Source organism: Thamnophis elegans, chromosome 9 (assembly GCF_009769535.1).
Source record: "Thamnophis elegans isolate rThaEle1 chromosome 9, rThaEle1.pri, whole genome shotgun sequence".
Classification (NCBI taxonomy): Eukaryota; Metazoa; Chordata; class Lepidosauria; order Squamata; family Colubridae; genus Thamnophis; species Thamnophis elegans.
The window spans coordinates 44822603-44842599 of NC_045549.1; the positions used below are offsets into that span (position 1 = coordinate 44822603).

The 19997-nt window shown below is 40.6% G+C and overlaps 1 protein-coding gene across 1 annotated transcript in view; it reads left to right on the forward strand.

Moving 5' to 3' along the window:
* TUSC3 (tumor suppressor candidate 3) overlaps window positions 1-19997 on the forward strand; it is a 162617-nt gene that overhangs the window by 64947 nt on the left and 77673 nt on the right. The gene's annotated exons all lie outside the window — the stretch shown is intronic.

The following is a 19997-nucleotide window of genomic DNA, read 5'->3' on the forward strand; positions in this document are numbered from 1 at the left end:
ACATGCTCGGGGAGGCATTGGTTGCCAGAATTTGTTATACGCTGAGCTTTATTGGGCTTTTCTAGGCATTTGAATGTCTCTATAGTTCCTCATTGTGTTCAACTTCAGTTTTCTTTTTCCAGGAAATAAACTCTGAACAGGTTCCTGTAGTGCCTTTTTTGAGTGACAGGTTGGCATGACAGAATTGGTTTGGCAAACAGTAAAGGGGCTTATTGTTTGTTGCCAAGAAACTGCTTTATCCTCAGGAGGGTGAAGATCAGGAATGATCAGAGCAGCTTTAAATGCTTACTGCCCTGATTATTACATGAAAGAGCTAGTAACACTTCCCATTATGCTGATCTTGATGTAAATCTTTTTGTTTATGGGATTTTGTACTGCATAAATATTGTCATTTCATAAAAGGATCCCATTTACTGATGGGGTGGGGAAGAAAAGGCTTAAGATTCATCTTTTATATGCCATAGGCTATGAACATATCCCATTAATTTCAGTGAAATCCATCTCTAAATAAATATTAGGACTGCAAGCTCATCATTTTATAAGAATGCAGCTGGACATCTAAAAAAAGAAACAATTAACTCATTGCTTCTAGTTCAAAACATTTTAAATAGCTTGGATTTAAGATCTCAGCTTTGCTATAGGAAAAAAAATGAACTGAATGAAGTTGACATTTCTTTACCTGAAAATGATAACAGAAAGTTAATATTTCTTAAACAATTAAGCAATTAAAAGTTGGGAATTTCAAACATGTACATATAAAAGATAAATTATCCTAAGTTGGTGGAGACAGCAGTCATGCATGGGTTGCCAATAGAACTGAGTCTACCAAAGTGATGTCATAGCCTCTGAGGAGCATGCTCTCGCTTTTTTAGACTCAGTTCGATCGGAACTGGCTGCGCTAATTGCTCTCTCCTCAACTTGACTTATTAATTAACTATCCTAAATTAGAAATTCTGGATATCTTTAGCTCCTGGGCTTCTGGAGAAGCATAGCTGGGGCTTATTCAAGGCTTTTGCCTCCGGATTGGCCTTCGGACTTCAGAGACTCCCCAGCAAACAGCACGATTGGGCAATAGCTGTTGGAGGCTCCACTCAGTGCTGCCACCTCTGCTGGCTTTGCCTGCATCTCCTTTGCTGCCAACGGCGCTAACTGCTGCCAGATGCCGCAGAGAGCCGCCAGAAGCCACAGGGAGCTGCCAAAAGCCGGCACCGCTGCCGGGAAGCGCCACCGCTGCTGCCGAACTTCATTACCATTTGTTTGCATTCCCGCTGTCACTAGACCACTGCTGCTTCGCCCTCGTTTTGCGACCTTGCCGCAGGGCCTCCAACACCCATGTGCAGTCCGCGGCCTCGGCTACCTCGTGGCGCTGGCCCATAAGCTCTGTAGCCTCAGTGGCCATCTTGTTTGGGCGCAAAAATCATCCGGTGGCCATTTTACCTCCTTCAACAAGCCGTGAGTACAGGCCATGGCCTCCTCTCCTAATTCTGAGCCACAAGGGCCTCCAACCTCCTTGAACCCTGTTCCCACCACCGAGTCCCCTTTGTCTGGGACCACAGATGCAGGCCTGCTCCGGAAACTACTCCCACTGGACCCCCTTCCAGGACCCCCAGATCTGATCACAGGGGTGCAGCCAATCCATCCCCTCGGGAAGATGACAGTGCCTCTCAGGCCCTTCCAAAGAAAGCCAGGGCCAAGGCCAAGCACAATGAATCACATCTATTCCAGGCCCAGAGGCCTGTTCACTCCAGTCCTCCTCCTGACCTATCTTCTGGTTCGGAGGATGACCTCTCCCCTGCAGCTTCCATTCTCCATCCTGAGGATGCCAAGGGCACAGGCAATTTGGTCAGCAGTGGGGATGATTCGGATAGTGGCAGGAGCATCACCCCTAATGAGGATTCCCTCTGCACGGAGGACATTTTCCCCCCGCTGCCGCTATTGTTACTCACCTGGCATGGCTGATATGATAACTGAGGCCATCGAACGGGGCATAGCTGCTGGACTTAAACACAGGTCTTTTGCTTCTCCATCGTCCCTTGGGCACAGCTTCACAGCCACTGCCTTCAGTGGTTTCTTCTGCCGTTCCAGAAAACCAACAGCAGTTGCTCCCTACTGAAGGTCAGCTTGACTCCAGAGGTTCTGCAGTCTCTGGACTGGTGGATCTCCCTGGCCATTACTCAGGGCTCCCTCTTCAGGGAACCTCCATGTCTCATAGTTACGATGGATGTGAGCTTGACAGGGTGGGGGGCTCACCTGGAGAATCAGGTAGTTCAGGGTCTCTGGTCGGATTCTGACCTATCACACAGTATGAATTGCCTAGAATTGAGGGCCATCCATCTAGCCCTCCTTCACTTCCAATCCTCTCTTCACAACACACATGTGCTAATTCGGACAGACAACATGACAGCCAAGGTGCACGTCAACCGCCAAAGGGGGGGGGGGGAGCCGCACAATGATCAACCCAGCCAAGTGGAGCCTGAATCGTCACATCTTCGTCACACAAGAGTGGTATCTCTCATGGAATCTGCCTTTCGCCTAGGAATCTGGGAGGAATCCAACCTTTTCTCTCTCCACGCCGAACACATCTCGGGTTCCGACAATGCCAGGGCAGACTGGTTGAGCCGCACAACGATCAACCCAGCCAAGTGGAGCCTGAATTGTCGCATCTTCCACCAGCTGTCATCCAGGTATGGGACACCGACTCAAGATCTCTTCACAATGGCATCCAATAAACAACTGCCCAGGTACATGTCTCGCTATACAACACCAGGCGCGGGTGGAATGGACGCTCTACAGTGCAGGTGGCTTCGCAATCTCCTGTACGCTTTCCCTCCCCCCTGATACAGAGGGTGATTCAGAAAATGATAGAGGAGGAGGCCAAACCCATTCTATTTGCACTCCATTGGCCACGCTGGCCATGGTACGCAGACCTGGTCAATCTCTCAGTATGGCCTTAGTAGCGCCTCACAATGACACCCTCTCTTCTTCATCAGGGATCCATTCACCATCCCGACCTGCGCTGGCTCCGCCTAACCACTTGGAGGCTGAGTGAGCAGTCTTGAGAGCATTAATCTTTTTGAGACTATTATTCAGACCATTCAGGCTTCCTGCCGCCTGGCCACTAATCAGATCTACGAATCCGCGTGGCAGACCTTCATAGTGCCTTTTTCGAGGTGAGGACCCCCTAAAGCCTTCAGTCCCCCAACTCTTGGAGTTCTTGCAACAGGGGCTTGATAAGAGTCTCTCCCCAAACACCCTACAGCAGCAGGTGTCTGCTCTTTCCTCGGTTTTCTCACTTCACTGAGACGAACCCCTTTCCTTGCATCCTCACGTCCACAAATTCATTAAGGGAGCTTCTAATCTCTCCCTTCCTGTCATTCACCATTTCCCCTTGTGGGATTTGACCAAAGTCCTTGACTTTCTCACTGACCCACCCTTCGAACGTCTCAGGTCGGCCTCATTGCATCATCTCACGCTTAAAGCAGCCTTTCTGGTGGCCATCACTTCTGCACAAAGGGTCTCAGAACTGGCTGCTCTTTCCATCCGTGCTGATTTGTGTGTGTTCCACCCAGACTGGGTGGTCCTTTCCATCAACCCCACCTTTGTCCCAAATGTCAATTCGACATTTCATCGATCTCTGGACCTCATTCTTCCAAATTTCTGCCCTGCTCCTTCTCACAGTATGGAGTGCAAATGGCACATGTTAGACGTAAGGCGAGCTCTTAAGATCTACATAGCCAAGACAGCAACCTTTAGACGCACCAAAACTCTCTTTGTCTCTTTCCACCCTACCAACAAGTGGCTGAAAGCTTCTCCATCTATGATTGGCCATTCGATCAGGTCAGCAATATCAAGGGCTTACCTCTCTCATCACCTCACGCTTCCTTCCAACATTACGGCTCATTCCACACTCAGCGCAGCTATGTCAGCGGCGTGGATGCGACAAGCCTCGGTGGAAGAAATCTGCAAGGTGCCTACCTTGTCTACTCCTACCTCATTTATCAGCCATTATAAGGTGGATAGGTACGCTTTGGCGGATGCGGCCTTCGGAAGACGGGTCCTTCAGCAAGTTCTTCCTTCTTCAAGCTCCTAGTCCAGTTTTTTTCCCTCCCAGGGACCCGCCAGCTTTGGTACATCCCATGCATGACCGCTGTCTCCACTAACTTAGGAAAATGGGGCATTGGTTCTTACCTGATACGCCCCTTCTCTGGGCAGGTGGAGACAGCGGTCATCCCCACCCTTTCTAGGTCCTGGCCTAGTTCGCAAAAGGAAGTCTGGGAGCACTATTGTAACATTGCAGGATGGAGAGCAATTGTTTGGCGCATAGTAGTCTACTTATCTCCTTCGTCAAGAAAAGCGGGAGCATGCTCCTCAGAAGTGATGACATCACTTTGGTAGACTCAGTTCTATTGGTTACTGACTGAGTTAACCCATGCATGACCGCTGTCTCCACCTGCCCAGAGAAGGGGCGTATCAGGTAAGAAACATGCCCCATTCTGGTCATGTATGAAGTTTGCTGAAAAAATTTAAAGTATTCCCTATATACTGTTTTATATTAATGGAATGAACATGCATTAAGAACACAGATATTTTAATGACCTTTTTTTCATTTTGTGTTAGAATTACCTTGAAGTGATATACTCAAAGATTTAAGATCTGTGAGCCTCCTTTTGTAGAATATTGTTGTTGTTTCACTGTATTGTATAGTCATGCTTTGAATTTGAAGTATTAAAAATGTGAAGAATATTTTCAGTTTTTAAAATGATGCTCCCATTTTGGCATTAACTGCTGGTATAAAAAATGGAAATATTTTAAAATATATTAATTATCTATTGTCCAGAGAAACTCTGCTAGAAAATAGACTGATACCTTTTGGAATGAAAAGCATAAGAGGATATGTTTGTTTTAGGAAAGGAGAATTATGCTGAGAAATCAGAGGGAAGATTGGTTTTGAGTATTTTCTTTCCATCTTCTGTAATCATGCCATTATGTATAGGCTGCAGACTCCAATGAACTGAGAACCTTCTCTTGAGTGTTTTTTTTTCCTTAAGAATTTGCAAACCTTATGGTTTGGAAGACAAATATTGTGTGTTGCCCATCTCTGCAATCAGAATGATAGTGGGTAGAAGGCCAAGGCACCAGTGCTTGCTAATAATCTTTGCTTCTCCTGGGGCCAGCACAAGAAAAATAAATTATGCAAAGTAAATAGCCTTGCTTAATTGCTGTAATTAGTCAGGTTCAATGATTATCATTTCTCCATATTGGGCTTTTTTTAAAATGTGGACTTCAGCTATAGCTGACCTTGAGAGCCTGGGGTATCATTTAAACATGCTCATCACCGCCACCACCCCCAATATCCAGTTTATCGAAAAAAACTAAGGAGGGCAATCTTTTGGTTACCTAATGTGATCCCACTGACCACTAATAAAATAAGTCAGTGCATTATTTAGGTCTGCCTCTTATCATTAAGTCTCACTTGATCATTCAGGAGCTAATGATGATTAGCCCCTGGAAATTAAGGATTTCCCCCTCCTATTCTGGAAGATAGCTAAGTGAAACTATCAATTTTGCTCAGCAAATGTAGTGGAAAAGCAATCTCCTCTATCAAAAAGCTGCTATTCAAGCTGTAGCTACAACTACTGAAAGTTGGATTGTATCTGTATCAAGTAAATGAGTAAAATTAGAAACTGTCACTGTGAAATATCTGAAAGTATATTACTAGTTTAACTGTAATAGAGTCTAATGTCAACTCTCCCAGCAGTTCATAGCATGCTTTCTGCCTTTTCATTGTTCTCTAATCTTTCCTCTTTTTTTCTTTTATTTCAGTTAGTATTGCTTTTCAGAGAAATTATTATTTCTTATAAAAGTTCACATCAATAATCATAAAAGGCAAGGGCTTGATGATTAGAATTTTCAAACTAAAAGAGACAATACACAAAAAGTGGAGGAAAAAATAGACAAGCAAGATTCAAGGTCATTATTGAAAGACATTGATATCTACATCTTTATAGCCAAGTTGACCACCAATGATGTTGAAGAGAATATAATCGTTCTTAATCCCACAGGTTATAAATGAAACCAAGATTTGCTGCTTATTATCTGTCAAGTCTTCAAACAACTGCTAGTAAGAAGGGAAATATTTTATCTCTCAGGAAGAAACAAACCCCACTTTCTAGTAACTGTCCCTTCACGTGTGTGTTTCTGTGTGTGTGTTTGTGTGTGTGCGTGCCAGGTTTTATATTTGGGGCTTATATTTTATAGTTTTTGTCTACACGAGGGTGGGAATCCTCTTGCCCTTCTAATGCTATTGACCTACAATTCCTATTCCTACCATTATCCATGCTTGGTCCAGTTCTGCAATATTTTAAGACTATAGATTTAGCAAAAGGTCTGAACTTTTCCCATCTTTTCTCCTAAGCTGGATAAAACATAGAGAAGGCATTCCAATTCGTGTTCACTGCAAATTTCCTTTGGGATTTTTTATTTCTCAATTACTTTAGTAAAGATGCAAAATCTTAGGGATAAGCTCTTGAACATGTTTATGATCCCCTGAACACAGGCCAGCATCAGATTTACCACATGCGACTACTGATTTAGGCAATTGCTTGTAAAAGTTAATGTGGATGATAAGTAATGAGCTTTTAGTAGACATGCATAGATAATATCCTTCCTGCAAGCCAAGATTGTTGCAGGCTTCAGTAAGACTTGATGACATTGCACACTATAATGTGTAAGGGTATTGGCAATAGTTTGAAAGTCTCTGGGACCATTCAGATCTACCAAGCAGAATGTGAGACCCTTCAGACTATACATTTATATTCATATTTCAACATGCATGCATGTTTTTCAAGCCATGCTGGCAATGTTACTAGTAGCCACTTGTTTATGAGTATAGGTCATCCCTGACTTACAACTACAATTGAGTTCAAGATTTCCTTTGCTAAGCAAGATAATTGCTAAGTAAATTTTGCCCCATTTTTCAACCTTCCTTGCAACAGTTGTGAAGTGTATCACTGCACTTGTTAAGTTTGCAACACATTTGTTAAGTGAATCAGGTTTCCCCATTGGCTTTGCTATAGAAGGTTGCAAAATATAATCACATGATCCCGGGACATGGCAGCCGTCATCAATACATACCAGTTTCCAAGCACCCAAATTTTGATCATGTGACCATGGGGATGCTGCAATGATCATGTGTGTGAAAAACATAACCCACTTTTTTCAGTGCCTGTGTTAACTTTGAAAGGTCAATAAATGAATGGTGGTCAGTTGCGGACTACCTGTATATTGTGCCTATCTGCAGTAGCAAGGTGTGCATGTAAAAAACTTTCTTATGAACTGAAATGCTGCAATGGTTCCCTTAAGCAGTGGGATTTGGTACTTAAGGTATTGGACTGGCATCAGAAAACCAAGTTTAAGAAGTTATTTTCTCTCTTAGACAAAGATACCTTAGAGTGTTATGGTTAGGAGAAAAAGGAAAATGGAGCTCCTGAAGGAAAGTAGTATATAAATCTAAAACATAAATGTTAGCAAACAAATGTGAAAGCATTTGCATGTCTGGAAAGCCTCCCATCAGCAGACAACTGTGCTGAATATACGTAGATCAGCTGTTCAGTTATATCCTCAGTTCTACTTAGGGGAATTCAATGCAAAAAAATCTGCAGTGTTTTAGCTTTTGTTTTCCCATGATGTTTACAATATTGGAGAGCTGAATAGATTTATTTCTGGTATAGCTGCATTGCAGTAGAAATCAGTCTGAGTCTCATGTTTGTATAGGTATACATCCATACACACAGACGCTGTGGGTCCATTTCTCCTTTGGTGGAGATCTTATTTTACCCTTGCTCCTGGCTATTCACTTTCAGGTCCTATAAGTGGGTTGTTTACTTGATAGCTTTGCAGTTCTTCCTCCATTTCCCAGATGATATGTGCAAATGCTTGACTACTATTCTGTTTTGTCTTGCCCTTTTGTATTAAGTAGATGTGGTGCAATTATTATCACTGTTGAATCTACAGTGGCTTGGATACAGGTCATTCATTTTTGTTAATTTTCCTAAGTCTTTCAGTTGTAAACTGATCATGGATCCTTTTCAAACTGTTTCTGTGAGTTTGTGATACGAAAGGGGCAAGGTAGAAGTGCCCTTACACTGGAAAATTTATATGTGGATGTATCTCCTGAGCAGAGAATGAAAAATTGTTAAGGGTTTGTGGATCATTATCTAATAGTCTTGGTGTTATATTTATAATCTGTAATAAAGATTATGTTAATATTGATTCTTACTTAGTTACAGTGTAGCCATTGCCCAAAGGAAATATATATGTATGTGTGTGTATGTGTGTGTGTGTGTGTGTGTGTGTGTGTGTGTGTGTATGTATGTATGTATGTATGTATGTATGTATGTACTTGGGCATACCAGGGGTTGTGACTTTAAGTATATACCTCCCACCCTGGCTGGCTGATAAGGAGTCGTTCTCTGTAGCTCAAATGGTTAACTCCCCGCTTGGGAGGCAATGGAGCACAGGTTCGATTCCCAAACTTGGGTATGGCTAGCTGATGTGAGCTAAATAGCTTGAAATAGATCTATACTAGTCTCCCTTTATTTATTTATCAGCATAAATATAACAAATGTAACAAAAAAGGCAACAGTAAAAAATATTGGGTTTCTGTCTGGATGGTCTCTTGTGACGAGCCTAATGACAGAGAGTGGAAGTGTGACCTTCCTCCCATACTTGGGCATACCAGGGGTTGTGACTTTAAGTATATATATATATATATATATATATATATATATATATATATATATATATATATATATATATATATATATATATATATATATATATATATGTTATATTTATGCTGATAAATAAATAAAGGGAGACTAGTATAGATCTATTTCAAGCTATTTAGCTCTCATCAGCTAGCCATACCCATGTTGGGAATCGAACCTGTGCTCTATTGCCTCTTAGGCAGATGTGTTAACCATTGAGCTACAGAGCTCGACTCCTTATCAGCCAGCCAGGGTGAGAGGTATATATTTAAAGTCACAACCCCTGGTATGCCCAAATATGGGAGGAAGGTCACACTTCCACTCTCTGTCTTCGGCTCGTCACAAGAGACCATCCAGACAGAAACCCAATATTTTTTACTGTTGGCTTTTTGTTACATTTGTTATATTTATGCTGATAAATAAATAAAGGGAGACTAGTATAGATCTATTTCAAGCTATTTAGCTCTCATCAGCTAGCCATACCCATGTTGGGAATCGAACCTGTGCTAACTGCTTCCATCATCTGTCCTTCGGCTCGTCACAAGAGTCCATCACGACAGAAACCAATATTTTTACTGTTGCCTTTGTTATATTTGTGTTTTTTTTATTTGTGCTGATAAATAAATAAAGGGAGACTAGTATAGATCTATTTCAAGCTATTTAGCTCTCATCAGCTAGCCACACCCTTACTGGGATTTGAACCTGGGCTATATGGCATACTAGGCACACTAGACAGACAGACTAGGCACACTAGACAGACAGGCTTACCAGGGGTTGTAAAAATCTAATAGATACCTGTGGCCTAATGGCTAAGATCACTGTCTAGTGTGCCTAGTATGCCATATAGCCCAGGTTCAAATCCCAGTAAGGGTGTGGCTAGCTGATGAGAGCTAAATAGCTTGAAATAGATCTATACTAGTCTCCCTTTATTTATTTATCAGCACAAATAAAACACACACACACACACACACACACACACACACACACATATATATATAGTGAAATGAAAATGTAAAAAGAATAAAAAATACTGCCTTCTATAGTAAAAACAACTTTTCATGCTAGATACTAATATCCCATTTTTCCAGTTTAGATCATCTAAGAGTAAGTGCAAATAAAAAAATCAAGCCATCAAACTGCTCCCATCTGCTTGATGCTTGCATTAGTCTCTGCTGATTTCATCTCCAAGTGTGTCCCTTAGCACAGAAGTAAGTGGATGAAGAACATTTTTGCAGAGGGAACCAAATAATTGAGTATTTTATGAGGGCTATGGACACATGAAAGCCACTAGCTAAGAATTAGTTGTTTTGCATTTTATAAATTTGTAAAATCTGTTGCTTTGGTATCAATTTCATAATTCTGTAAATGTTTCTTTAGAAGAAATTGCATTAGAATTATTACCACCACTTTAACATGCCTTTTTTTTCACTTAGAATGAAATAAATTGGTTAGGAACACATGTACACAACAAATATTGCAGGGGGGAGGTTGGTGCGGTGCCGATCAGTTGTTCTAGAATGGGCCATGACGGCGGTGGCGAATGTGCCACAGTGGCAGCGAAGGGGAGGTGATAAAGGTGTTGTGGCAGCAAATGGGCCACGGCGAATGGGTGGTGGCGGTGAATGGGCCAGATGAATACTGGATGGATGCTGGGAGGCCGAGGCAGATTTTTTTTCTTGTTTTCCTCCCAAAAATCTAGATGCGTCTTATAGTCCGGAGCTTCTTATAGCCTGAAAAATATAGTATATATAGCTTTTCTATCTCTTCATTCCTTCATATACTCCTGCATTATAAACTTATAAACATGTTATCTCAAAATTTAGGGAGTCAGTTAATCGTATCACCCCTCCTGCCACTGTAGTGATTGTTGCTATTTTTGATAATTTGTTTTGTCTATTGATCAAGCTTTGGTTCTAACGAATCTGATCTTCTCCAAATTGGTGCTTTCCAGTTATGTTGAAATTGCAATTCTCAAAATCTCAGTGGCTGTGCTAGGTGTAAGTTGTAATTCAAATCTAATTTGGAGATTTCCATTTAGGGATAGATCTACTAGGAATGAGTGCAAAATTCCATTGTTATGCGTACATGTGCCTATTAAGGTACTGAGCATCACATAAAATATTATTTAATAGGTAACTTAAAAGACTTCTTATGGTCTGTCATATATTTCAAAGTATTGTGCATAGAATTTTTAAAAATTGTTTCACTTCAATTTATTTTGGATAGAATTTTTTTTTAAATAGTCTAAGACAATTTAAAAAAAGAATCAATACAGAATAAAACTTTTAAAAAATCCTATGCACAATAAATAAAATATTATTTTAAAATACATTAAAAAAATAAAAGAAAAAAACCCAGCTTACTTACCAGCAGGCAGGAACTCCAAGTCAATCCAGAATGATGTAGATATTAATACAAAGAACTGAGCAAATTAAAATGGTTAAATTAATCAGGGAAATATTTTTCAAAGAAACTTTGCCACCATTTTTTCCACATGAGCCGACCTCCGTGCCCCTCCCCTCTGGAAAATCCAGGAAGGAACACTCGAGACTTCTCTAGCCAAGTATTTCCTGCAGCTCTATGGTAATGGATCATTTTTTTTCTTATAAAATGAGGTAAAAGGGGCGCGGGGTGTCCATTTTCTTGCTTTAACGTTTTAATATCTTCAATGAAAGTACTGAAACAGAGAGAGGGTTTAGACAGGGTGTCTTTTGTCTTGCCCCGGTTAGGATTTCTTAAGCAAATCCACTGGGCTTTCAACGTGAAGCCAGAAAATCGGGACTTTTTAAAAACGCCCTGGGACACGGGACAAATTGTTATAAATCGTGACTGTCCCGCCAAAATCGGGATGTCTGGTCACCTTACTGTACTTGAACACAAGGTGTAGGCAGGTGGGAGCGATGCTCTGGAAACTTTTCCCCAGCAGTTTAGTAAACTTGGTGCTCCTTTGTTGAAAGTATATGACATATTCCAACATTTAAACACAGTAAGCTCACCTAGAAAAAGTCCTTTTACAGGAAGACTCTGTCAGATTATTTTGCAGTTTTGTAAGGCTGAAGCTATTTTAGGAAGCTCAGTTTTGAAAAGAACATTAGGTATATTAAATATAATAAAAAGATGGGGGCAACATTTTTTCACGCTGCTGTATTTGAACCTAATTGAACGTATGAGCAGTTTATCATCTTTAGTAATGATTTTTACTATATCTTGATGGAGATCTCAAGCTTTACAGAGCTAGAAAAAGTCATTAGGATCTATTCAGCAAACAATCCACTGAACATGCTCATTGGCTGCAGGTTGCTGAGGGGAGGGAGTGGTGAACAGAACCAGAAATGGAATGGTGTATGCTGACCGGAGAATTCTAGGTATTGAACTCCAGGCATATTAAAGTTGCCAAAGTTGAGAAACACTGGTCAGTTGGACCTCTTAGCAGAACAACTTGAACTCCTGTATTTCTTTTTCTGCAATGGTTCTGATTAAAGTTATAAAGTTATCTTTTTTAGCCATGAAAGTTTATTTTTGGAGCAGCTGCTAAGTTTCAACTGAGGATACAAATAGATATGACAGAGACCTTATAAGGCAAAGTAAAACCTCACCCGTTTTTCTGAACAAATTGTTTTTCATATCTCTACTGTATAATATGTAAGCTAATGTAATGTAATGAGTTTGAAATTTAGGTAGAAATCTTTTGCCAAAGGTACTAAACATTTATCAATTAGTGAACCACTCATTCATAGAATTCATAGAATATAAAGATAGATATATTTGTCTCTTCATGGTTTTGCAGTAATGTAACCCAGCATGTTTAATGTAAATGATTGAGTTGGAGAGAATGGATTTTATTGTCTTGTTTTTGTATTCAAATTTCAGAATTTTTCTTTTATACACAACTAAGCATTGCAGTTATGACTTAAAGCTTGGCATGTCTCATTCAGTGCTATTTGACTGCCCTCTACAGGTTGCTAATGAAAATGCTACTGTATAATACTGTTCATTAATTAATGAAAGTTCAGCACCACAGCTAGATGCTTTGTTTTCCAATTTTGTCACTTAAATAGGATTTTGAAAGACAAGAATAACTTCTATGCTCACCCACTAATAGCAAAAAGATATGAGGAGTTTTTTCTCTTTGTTTCTACTATTAATGAACTCTTGGAAGTGATTTTTTTTTATAACCATGGTGTAGAAATACTGTTTTTCTTTTCAAGGAGAGATCAGTGCACTGAGCTAATGGGGAAATGCACCTTTTTCCCCAAGTGGCATTTTGTTTGCTTAGCAGTGACTGCACTCATCTTTCTTGAATGCCGGTTATTCTTCTGTGCCAAAATTCTGTAGTTACGCTGCAGTACACAGAAGACAGATCTCCCCAAGCAAAACTTGCAGCAAGAAAATATTTGGCATGCCCTGCATTAACCATTTTAGAAGTTTTCTTCACCGCTACAATCTAAAAAGCTTGGATTTCAAGAAAATATAATGTAGCTTTTTCCAATTTGATGTCTTTGAGATGTGGAGCTTAGTTATGTGTGGGTGGATGGATGGAGAGTCTACAGTAATGATGATGATAATGATGATATAATAATAATAAATAACAATTTAATAATTGTATTTGCGGGATGACTTACAATTGTTAAAATATTTTAAAAACAGAGAAGAATAAAACTACGAAAACAGCACAAAGCAAAGGAATAATGATAGCAAAGAAAATTAGCAGAGGGAAACAGAGAAGATGAAAAGGGCATCGATTGTCATCTTTAAAAAGTGAAAAATCAGACTTTAAGACCATTTGAAATAGCAGTAGGAGGGGATCCATTTAAATTTGCAAGGAATCTCATTCCAGAAGACGAGTGCTACTACAGGGGTGGTGGTCTTCCAGGGCCCTGATAAATGGCATTTTTAATTGAAAGAACCTGGAGTGTGCCAACTTTGACAGATGAATCTGCTGAACCAGATATTAAGAGTACCAGGTGGTTCCGTAAGTAAAAAAAAAAAAAAACCTGTGCTGTGTAAGGCTTTATAGGTCATGACCAAGTTCCTTGATTGCCAATGAGTCAAGTTATTTGAACTGTATTAAACATCTGATGAATCTGATTATTTAACAAGCCCTTTAATATTCTTTTGGTTGGTTGGTTAGTTGGTTTTGCTTTTGTCAGTAATTATCATGAAATAGGTAAGATTTGAGGTTTATTTAGTTTAATACATTTATATGCTGCTCATCTTGTGATTCAAAGTGGCTCTTTGCAGCATATAAATTTATGAGATGAGGTTGAAGATTCAGCAATTGTATGAGAAATTATTTGACTGAATATAATGTATTCATTGTTTTTGCATCACCTACCTACTATCATCAAGGTGGTTATGGCAAATTCTAAATAAAAACAATGTTAAAGCCTTAGAATCAATATGAAATGTCCATCAGTTTGAGCTTATCTTCTAATAATTTTATGAATCCATCTAGGTAGTTTCACTTGCAATAGTATTGATGTATTATTTATTGCAATTTGTAGTGCCAACTCTACATGGAGACCTGGCAATTTACTCAGTTTACATAGTTTAGTTACATACATATCGGGTGAAATCCTCCTGGTTTGGCCTGATTCGGCGAAACCAGTAGAGACGATTGTCCCTGGTTCTGCAAACCGGTAGTAAAAAAAAAGCATCCGAGGATCGAGCGGATCAGCTGTGAGCCGTGCGATCGTAGAAAGCTCTCTTTTTTTCACTTTTTAAAGCATTTTTTTTCCTGCCTATTCGCCTGAACCGGGAAAAAAATGCTTTAAAAAGTGGAAAAAAAATTGGTCACACCCACCCAGTCACATGACACACATCCCACCAAGCCACACCCACGGAACCAGTGGGCAAAAAAAAATAGATTTCACCACTGATACATATATACATATCTGCACACACACACACACACACACACACACACACACACACACACACATATACACGCAATCTAAATGGTAGATTGGTAGTATTTCCTAATTATCTTTTCCCCTGCTAATCAACCTGATTATTTTTTTGCAATCATCCAGCTTTACTGCTCTCACTAAGTTGTGCAAAGCAGTAATGTCCAGACTTACTTTTAGGCTGCAACAAAACATTAAAAGAGTGAAAGGTGAAGTCAAATAGTTTTCTATCAATCTAGATGGTAGAAGCTCAGCATTTCTCTGAAGCAATTGAATTCTCTAATTTGAACAGAACCACAAATGCATTTTTCACAAATAAATTCAGAAGTTTATATCACCTTTGAAAATATTCAGTTCAGATGACAATATTAAGGAAAATTATATAATAATCAACATTTTATTCCTGCAATGATCAGCTAGATCAAAGGACAACTCCTTTTGGCTTGGACCTTTTGCCCATAAACATAATAGGTTTTTTTTAAATAAAATCCATTGAGTTTATATGATTATAAATAACACCATTGGAAGTTTTGTTCTGGATTTAAAAGATTAAGAAAAGCATAAGTAATTGAAAGAAGAGAAAATATTATCCACTGAGTACAACTTCCAAGGAGTAATCCTGAATTTTCTACCTTAACAGGCAATTTAAAGTGAGGGAGGTGAGGGATTTTCAATAAAATTTATTCATTATTTATTTTAATCCATTGGTAAGGGCTCCCATTTCGCAAATGCAACTGTGCATGGTTAAGAGAATTAAAATATCAAAACAAAAACAATTTAAAATATAATAATAATAGCAAAAGCATAACATGGCAACTGAGGGACACCAGTCAATCACCAAACCGCACAATCCCTTTGCCTAGGAAAACACTCAGAACAGCTTTCTAGAAATCTAGCAACATCATGATCTATCTAGCAGAGTAGATAGATGTACTCTGGTGCTCCTAAGGGCAGGTGCTGCATCTTATACAAAATTGATCTGGAAGTAAATCCTGCTGCTCAGAATGTACTGCTCAGTAGGTCTGATGTGCACAACCCACCAAAGTTTGCAGCCTTTTTCTCTTGTAAGATATTTCAGATGGTTCTCACTTTCAGTGTCTCTTTAAGTTTATCGGAGAGAATCTCTCATTATTTAACTCAGGGGTGTTAAACTCGCATCATCAAGGCATCATCATGTGATGTATTGTGACTTTTCCCCCCTTTGCTAAACTGGGCATGGGCGTGGCCAGCGCCTGACACATTTGGCTTGCAGGCTGCTAGTTTGACATCCCCGATTTAACTAGTCAAATGATGCATACCAGGTTGAGCCCTTTCAAATGTGTATGGTACATTTTGAATCTACTGTATATACAAAATGTATATTTTTAAAATTAAATAATTTCACAGCCTTGGGGCTTGGCTTGGCTGAGCTTCAAAACTTGTCAAACTCCTTCTTTCCCCCTAAAATCTACTCTGCCTGGATTTTGTTTTGTTTATCATTTCATCAGGTATCATTTTGGGAAAGGGTGAGGGAAATACTATTGTTTTATATTTTAGAACTGTTTATTTTTGCTGTGATCCAGGTATACCTTCAGCTGCCCAGATCAAAATATTCAAAAACTGGTACAGAAGCAGTTATTCATTTTTATTTTTATTTTGTGGAAATGCAAATATTCAAGTTCTGTTCAAATGTGTACAGCAAAAATTGACTCAGTGCTGAGCTAACTTGTGCAGTGATCTGTCTCTATAGAAGCAGCTGATTCTTAATCAGCTCTCGTCTCCTGGGAGCAATGTGTTATATTTGCCCTAGATCAGTGGTCCCCAACCTTTTTATCGCGGCGGACCAGTCAGCCTTTGATAATTTTACCGTGGCCCGCTGAACGCGCGCAGGGGTGGGGGGGGCGTTGTTTTAAATCCACCTTCCCAATTCAACACCTGAATCATATCCCACCTTCCATTTTGTATGTAGATTTTAAGGAATAAACAGCTGAATTAATCAAAGTCAAAGATAAAAAGAGCAAGGGCAAAATTAAATAAGCCAGAGGATAGCAATGTAAAAAGAATACAGTATTAAGGAGAGAAAGGAGAAGAAAAAACCTCGCTTCTGCTGAGGTCAGGGAAATGTTTGATACTGATCTGGCTGGGTAAGAGTCCAAGAGTCCATATCGCCAATAACTACACGTGGGGGGAAAGGAAATGTGTTTTGTGAGGAAGAGAAAGAGCGCACTTCACCGATGCCCGTTGGCGAAATTTTGGAAGAGAGGCAAGAGACTTCAGGCACCGAGCCCCCACCCCTGGCTGCGGCAACTGGAGCGGGCGGGAGGCAGGGAAGGGGTGGGCAAGACCGCTGCTTTTCCACCGTGCGCTGCAATAGCGGCAGCGGCGGCCTGAATCTGGCGACTGCCCCTCACCACCTCAGGCGGCGCTCATACCCTCCCCTTTCCTGCGCTACCATTAGACTCCTCTCAGCCCCCCACCCACGCCCGCGGAGGGCGCCCGCGCGCCAAAATCACGCACCCCCCATCTCCCCTCAAAAGACCCCCCCGCCCTCGGCTGCCCGACGTTCTCTCTCTCTCTCTCTACCTCTCCCGCCGTTCCTTCTCACAAGCCAAGGCCGGGCAGGGAAGCGCCGTCTCCGTCCCGGGCGCGCCGCCCCTCCCTGGGCAACTCGGAGACGACTGAGCCGAGGAGGACAGCGAGAAAAAGAAGAGAGCGGCCAGCAACGACCGCTGGGGAAGCCGCCAGGGCCTCCAAGGGCTCCGCTTCCAGCGCATGGTCCGCCCCCTCCTCGCCTCGCTTCCAGGCGAGCCGACTGAGGCGAGAAAGGAGAAAGAGGCGGAGGCGTTCACTGAGGGGACGGCTGACTCGGGGAGGGGGCGGAGGTGGTGTAGTAGCGGGGGATTGTTCCTCCTCGCCTCACTTGCTCCTGTGCTTCCGCGCAGCTCCCCCCTCCGGCGACGGCGCTGCATGAGTGAAGAGTCGGCCGTTGCATGGCCCCCGGCCGCTGCACGGCCCGGTGCCAGGTACTCCACGGCCCGGCACCGGTCCGCGGACCGGGGGTTGGGGATCACTGCCCTAGATGAATGATAATTTTGCAAAGTCAGTTTATCTAAATGTGCTTTACCTACCTCAACACTCCAGTTCTCTTGCAAGAACTCGGTGTGCCTTGGATGCCCTATGTTCTCTACTCTTAGAGGCTCTGAATGAATCTTATTTCTGTATCTAAGTTTGTAAGATAAAGCATGGCTCAGTGCGTAAGGAAACGATAAAAGCCAAAACTCACAGTTTTAGAACCCTAGAGGAATGTTCTTTTCTATATTTCTAATGTCCTTTTCTTAGAGAAGTGGAATTCATGATAATGTTTTGGAACCCTAGAAATGATGCCCTTGTGTAAGAGGGATTACCACATTTATATTGCACATCATTACTTTGTAATTCCAAACAAGTAAAACACACAGTGATATTGTTGGAAATGAATCAATATTAAGGAGTGTAGTGGTTTCTTAATGAAGGTGCATTACCTTATTTTAGGGGTATGATGAAGAGGTATCAGTTATGCATCCGCATACAGGTAGTTGATTTAAAATAGTTCGTTTAGTGACCGTTTGAAGTTATAACAGCACTGAAAAAGTGACTTATGATCATTTTTCACACTTATGACCATTGCAGCATCCCCATGATCACCTGAATAAAATTCAGATGCTTTGGAATGACTCATATTTATGATGGTTGCAGTGTCCTGGGGTCACCTTTGGCGATAAGCAAAGTCAGTGGAAAACCAGATTCACTTATCCGTATTACTAACTTAACAATTGCAGTGATTCACTTAACAAATGTGTTAAGAAAAGTCATAAAATGGGGCAAAACTCACTTCACAAATTTCTCATTTAACAATATAAATTTTGGGCTCAATTGTGGTTGTAAGTGAGGACTACCTGTACAAGGAGTTTTCAGGAGGAGTTTGTAGGCTTGATTTCAACATGCAAATGATTTTTGTCATCTTTACCCATGAAGAATTGGAGTGCAGTGGAGACACTGCATATTCTGACCTAAGCAGTTTTATACTATTCCTGTATACTTGGCCACACAGACTATTACTTCATTCCATGTTCTTAGTATTCCCTCCATGAAACCAGTTTTTCTGAAAAGATGTTTGCAAAGTGGTTATGCAAAACTCTGTGACCTTTCGGTATACTAAAAGGAAAGAAAGGCTGGGAGAGTTAATATTTGTTGTTGTTGTTGTTGTTGTTGTTGCTTGAGTGGCAGTTGTGCCAATATTTAAACTGGATGAATACAAGTATATGACCATGCTTTCTATGTGCATTCTTCTCAATACACAAATAATGGTATTTTATATTAATACAGTAAGAAAAATGAAAGAAAGCTAATGGGATCCATTAATGCTTCTCTTTTATGTAAACATGATTAATAGATCCTCCCAACACAATTGAATTTTAGAAAAACTGTTACTTAAAAAAAACCCACTAAATGACTATAATTGTGTTAATGATATGGAGTAAGATTTCCCAGTTCTCTCCTTTCTACTTATTTTATCAGCAGCTGACATGGGTCAGTTGTTCTTGTTGTTGTTGTTTTCTTAAAACATCCTCTTAAATTTAATCCAGTGCTCTAAAAAGAAAAAAAAGGATGAAAGCTTTTTTTGCAGTGTAGACTTGTCTTTACTCCTCTCCCCCTCCTCCAAACATGAAATTTCAATCAAGGCATGCCTTTACAGGTGTTCCTCAGCTTACAACCTTTTGCTGGATGATTTGAATTGGAATTAGCCTCCGGAAAAGTTCAATGTAATCTAAATTCAGTTACATCATCCCCACAGTCGCATGATTACAATTTGAGCAGTCAACTCACATTTATGACTGCTTGCACCCTCCCATGGTCTTTGTGATCATGATTTGTGATATTTTTGGCAGTTTACAGCAAAAAAATGGGGGGAGGACACTGCCATTGGAGAAGCCAGATCACATGATTTGACTTACAACTGCAGGACTCATGCACTACACTTTACAACTGTAGTGACTTGACTTGGTACAAATGGTTGTAAAATGGGATTCAGTCATGTGATGCTTTGACTCATGACCACAATAAATTACAATACAAATTCATATCCCAATTGTAGTCATAAGTTGGGAACTACCTGTTTTGGTTTGGCTCAACCCAACCCTAATTCTAACCATCATAAGTTATAAGTTGTTCCAAGTAAGCTGCCTTTTTCAATTGACCAATGGTGATTTTGTCAATGCCAATGTTGTTCAAGTGATATTTTGGCATTGCATCAGGGCACCTATTACTATAGGTACTTTGGAAACAAAAAAATAATTTTGCTTTT